We start from the raw sequence: 6000 nt of genomic DNA, 5'->3' as shown, positions 1-6000 counted from the left end.
TTCGACATTTTAAAAAATCAAAAAACGTCAAAAAATCGTCCAAAACGACAAATTTCGACATTTTTTGAAATTTCTCAAAGGGGTACCCCTTTGAGAAATTTCAAAAATTGTCGAAATTTTTAAAAAAATCAAAAAACGTCGGAAATCGTCCAAAACGACAAATTTCGACATTTTTGAAATTTCTCAAAGGGGTAACCCTTTGAGAAATTTCAAAAAATATCGAAATTTTAAAAAAATCAAAAAACGTCGGAAATCGTCCAAGACGACAAATTTCGACATTTTTTTAAATTTCTCAAAGGGGTTCCCCTTTGAGAAATTTCAAAAATGTCGAAATTTTAAAAAAATCAAAAAACGTCGGAAATCGTCCAAAACGACAAATTTCGACATTTTTTGAAATTTCTCAAAGGGGTACCCCTTTGAGAAATTTCAAAAAATGTCGCAATTTTAAAAAAATCAAAAAACGTCGGAAATCGTCCAAAACGACAAATTTCGGCATTTTAAGAAATCAAAAAACGTCAAAAAATCGTCCAAAACGACAAATTTCGACATTTTTTGAAATTTCTCAAAGGGGTACCCCTTTGAGAAATTTCAAAAAATGTCGAAATTTTTAAAAAAAATCAAAAAACGTCGGAAATCGTCCAAAACGACAAATTTCGACATATTTGAAATTTCTCAAAGGGGTAACCCTTTGAGAAATTTCAAAAAATATCGAAATTTTAAAAAATCAAAAAACGTCGGAAATCGTCCAAAACGACAAATTTCGACATTTTTTGAAATTTCTCAAAGCGGTACCCCTTTGAGAAACTTAAAAAAAGTCGAAATTTTAAAAAAATCAAAAAACGTCGGAAATCGTCCAGAACGACAAATTTCGACATTTTAAAAAATCAAAAAACTTCAAAAAAAGTCCAAAAGGACAAATTTCGACATTTTTTGAAATTTCTCAAAGGGGTACCCCTTTGAGAAATTTCAAATATGACGAAATTTTAAAAAAATCAAAAAACGTCCTAAATCGTCCAAAACGATAAATTTCGACATTTTAAAAAATCAAAAAACGTCAAAAAATCGTCCAAAACGACAAATTTCGACATTTTTTGAAATTTCTCAAAGGGGTTCCCCGTTGAGAAATTTCAAAAAATGTAGAAATTTTTAAAAAAATCAAAAAACGTCGGAAATCGTCCAAAACGACAAATGTCGACATATTTGAAATTTCTCAAAGGGGTAACCCTTTGAGAAATTTCAAAAAATGTCGAAATTTTAAAAAATCAAAAAACGTCGGAAATCGTCCAAAACGACAAATTTCGACATTTTTTGAAATTTCTCAAAGGGGTTCCCCTTTAAGAAATTTCAAAAAATGTCGAAATTTTAAAAAAATCGAAAAACGTCGGAAATCGTCCAAAACGACAAATTTCGACATTTTAAAAAATCAAAAAACGTCAAAAAATCGTCCAAAACGACAAATTTCGACATTTTTTGAAATTTCTCAAAGGGGTACCCCTTTGAGAAATTTCAAAAAATGTCGAAATTCTTAAAAAAATCAGAAAACGTCGGAAATCGTCCAAAACGACAAATTTCGACATTTTTGAAATTTCTCAAAGGGGTAACCCTTTGAGAAATTTCAAAAAATGTCGAAATTTTAAAAAAATCAAATAACGTCGGAAATCGTCCAAAACGACAAATTTCGACATTTTTTGAAATTTCTCAAAGGGGTTCCCCTTTGAGAAATTTCAAAAAATGTCGAAATTTTAAAAAAATCAAAAAACGTCGGAAATCGTCCAAAACGACAAATTTCGACATTTTAAAAAATCAAAAAACGTCAAAAAATCGTCCAAAACGACAAATTTCAACATTTTTTGAAATTTCTCAAAGGGGTAACGTCGGAAATCGTCCAAAACGACAAAATTCGACATTTTTGAAATTTCTCAAAGGGGTAACCCTTTAAAAAATTTCAAAAAATGTCGAAATTTTAAAAAAATCAAAAAACGTCGGAAATCGTCCAAAACGACAAATTTCGACATTTTTTTGAAATTTCTCAAAGGTGTTCCCCTTTGAGAAATTTCAAAAATGTCGAAATTTTAAAAAAATCAAAAAACGTCGGAAATCGTCCAAAACGACAAAATTCGACATTTTTTGAAATTTCTCAAAGGTGTATTCCTTTGAGAAACTTCAAAAAATGTCGAAATTTTAAAAAATCAAAAAACGTCGGAAATCGTCCAGAACGACAAATTTCGACATTTTAAAAAATCAAAAAACTTCAAAAAATCGTCCAAAACGACAAATTTCGACATTTTTTGAAATTTCTCAAAGGGGTACCCCTTTGTGAAACTTAAAAAAAGTCGAAATTTTAAAAAAATCAAAAAACGTCGGAAATCGTCCAAAACGACAAATTTCGACATATTTGAAATTTCTCAAAGGGGTAACCCTTTGAGAAATTTCAAAAAATGTCGAAATTTTAAAAAATCAAAAAACGTCGGAAATCGTCCAAAACGACAAATTTCGACATTTTTTGAAATTTCTCAAAGGGGTACCCCTTTGTGAAACTTAAAAAAAGTCGAAATTTTAAAAAAATCAAAAAACGTCGGAAATCGTCCAAAACGACAAATTTCGACATATTTGAAATTTCTCAAAGGGGTAACCCTTTGAGAAATTTCAAAAAATGTCGAAATTTTAAAAAATCAAAAAACGTCGGAAATCGTCCAAAACGACAAATTTCGACATTTTTTGAAATTTCTCAAAGGGGTACCCCTTTGTGAAACTTAAAAAAAGTCGAAATTTTAAAAAAATCAAAAAACGTCGGAAATCGTCCAAAACGACAAATTTCGACATATTTGAAATTTCTCAAAGGGGTAACCCTTTGAGAAATTTCAAAAATTGTCGAAATTTTAAATAATCAAAAAACGTCGGAAATCGTCCAAAACGACAAATTTCGACATTTTAAAAAATCAAAAAACGTCAAAAAATCGTCCAAAACGACAAATTTCGACATTTTTTGAAATTTCTCAAAGGGTACCCCTTTGAGAAATTTCAAAAAATGTCGAAATTTTTAAAAAAATCAGAAAACGTCGGAAATCGTCCAAAACGACAAATTTCGACATTTTTGAAATTTCTCAAAAGGGTAACCCTTTGAGAAATTTCAAAAAATGTCGAAATTTTAAAAAAATCAAAAAACGTCGGAAATCGTCCAAAACGACAAATTTCGACATTTTTTGAAATTTCTCAAAGGGGTTCCCCTTTGAGAAATTTCAAAAAATTTCGAAATTTTAAAAAAATCAAAAAACGTCGGAAATCGTCCAAAACGAAAAATTTCGACATTTTTTGAAATTTCTCAAAGTGGTACCCCTTTGAGAAATTTGAAAAAATGTCAAAATTTTAAAAAAATCAAAAAACGTCGGAAATCGTCCAAAACGACAAATTTCGACATTTTAAAAAATCAAAAAACGTCAAAAAATCGTCCAAAACGACAAATTTCGACATTTTTTGAAATTTCTCAAAGGGGTACCCCTTTGAGAAATTTCAAAAAATGTCGTAATTTTTAAAAAAATCAAAAAACCACGGAAATCGTCCAAAACGAAAAATTTCGACATTTTTGAAATTTCTCAAAGCGGTAACCCTTTGAGAAATTTCAAAAAATGTCGAAATTTTAAAAAAATCAAAAAACGTCGGAAATCGTCCAAAACGACAAATTTCGACATTTTTTGAAATTTCTCAAAGGGGTACCCCTTTGAGAAATTTCAAAAAATGTCGAAATTTTAAAAAAATCAAAAAACGTCGGAAATCGTCCAAAACACCAAATTTCGACATTTTAAAAAATCAAAAAACGTCAAAAAATCGTCCAAAACGACAAATTTCGACATTTTTTGAAATTTCTCAAAGGGGTACCCCTTTGAGAAATTTCAAAAAATGTCGAAAATTTAAAAAAATCAAAAAACCTCGAAAATCGTCCAAAACGACAAATTTCGCCCTGATGACGGAGGCAGTATGACCTCTGAAACGTTGGTTAACATCGACCAGACTACACAGCGCAATAACCCAGAAGACAGAAATCTTGATAATACATATATTTACGGATGGCGGTCAACGGGGGGTGAGGTTTTACCTTTAAACTTTATAGGAAATTTTTATTTCTAGGCTTCGTGGGTGTAATGCGACGCCAACAATTCTTTGAGGGGCTGTACCCCACAGCCACAAACAGGATCCACATATAGTAACGTGGTTAATGTTATTATTCTGGATGACGTTAACTAGCGCCCCTAAAATATGTTCTACTTATGTCATGAATACGTCGTAAGTAACCTCGTTATTTGTTCTGTTGCATGTGGTGTAACAATCACCAATTCGCCTTAAAGCTGTCCGGGTTGGTGTTTATGTAGTGGAGAATGTTGGGTTGAATCGGTGGTCGGTCTCTCTACCGGAAAAGAACAGTTTTTTGTAACGAGGTTGCACGTAATGTATTGTGTGTTGCATAAGAGGGAGGGTTGCAGCTGGTACATGAAAAGTTCCTTGTCCTTACACTCCTTCAGGGCCTCAAAACGAGAGAGAGAGGGAAATATCCGTGCCTGACATCACGTGTGTTTGTATGCGGACACATTAGTTAAGGGTGTTACGTGAAGGCTCGGTTATAAGATACATCAACTGCACACACCATTCATCATGAGATTGAAAAGGACTTGAACTATATTTTATGGTAAATTGTATGCTCACAGTTGGTATATGTTGCATAATATACACGCCAATCTTGCCAACCAGTGGTGTGTTTTGGGGTGGATGTTTAGGAGACCACCTTCCAAAACAGTTGGTAGCTGTTTGTACCGTAAATACGTTTTCTGTATTGATGGAACTCGAAGATTTATTGCTCTGTTCATAAAACGTTCTACTGATCTCAGTCATTGAACAAAAAGTTATCTGACCATGTTAGACGTCTGGCACAATAATTTGTGATATTAAAGATTAATGTCTTGTGGGATGTTACACCGTTTACTTTTTAATTTGTATGTTTTCCTGCTAATATTTGATGCTACAAGTTACTCTGTGTTCGAAGCACATATTCTTTTATTAAAGTAAGACTGTTTATTTTTATATTTAATAATACTATCTGTACGACACATTTTTTAAGTTTCCCAAGTTATTTCATTCTTGTATTGTGGTTAGTGATAGAAAACCATATAACGTATAATAGGTGCAAAGTGTGATAGGTAACCATATATGGTTTTATCTTTAACACTGTATTTACTACTTACCTTCATACAATACCACAACTATAAATAATACAAATGATGTATTATTTTCGATTCTTTTGCTTTGGAGCAATAATTAATTATTTCGTACAGTTCATTAATTTCATGTATTGATTAAGCAATTAACGTTTGGTGGTATTGTTTGTATTATTTACGAAGTTTAATAAAGGTGCATTCACAGAGTTAATCTGTTTATTCTTCATGAGTTAATAAGAACTGTGTGACATTTTGCTACTGTGTATTGTCAGAGAAACAAGAATTTTCATTATTTGAACACAGTTTATTTTAAGAAAATCTGACGAAGAACAGATATTGTGGGTACCTTATAATAAACTAGAAACAGACGCTTATGAGTCCCATGTTACACATTTTACGTTTCTGCACTCCAGTATCAAGTATCGTCTTCTTCAGCTTTTACGAATTAGACCCTCCGAGCTCCTGCAGTTGACAGTTAATTTCTGAAACTGAACTTTATGCATTTGCTAGGAATCCTTGTATGGGAGATCAGCCTATCACCTTGACTATAAAATGTGTAAAGTTCCAAGAAATACGTTTACGTAAGTACTTTTTTATCTGAATACCTAACATAAAATATATTTTCAGTCTGAGTTCTAAACTTTCGTCAGTAACAGCTTGTCGTTTGCATGTTTTCAGTGCCTTTCACAGCTATCAGTCACGGAACAAAATCCGTAGCACATGGGCAACGTCACATATGCTTCAGTTGGCACCAGCGTTTGTTTACAATCACAGCGCCATTTGCCATTCCGTC

Source organism: Zootermopsis nevadensis, unplaced genomic scaffold, assembly GCF_977971745.1.
Source record: "Zootermopsis nevadensis isolate Lab colony 2312 unplaced genomic scaffold, Znev_1.0 Znev_ptg000007l, whole genome shotgun sequence".
Lineage (NCBI taxonomy): Eukaryota > Metazoa > Arthropoda > Insecta > Blattodea > Termopsidae > Zootermopsis > Zootermopsis nevadensis.
The sequence above is the reverse complement of the archived record's forward strand: the minus strand, read 5'-3'. Positions refer to the sequence as shown.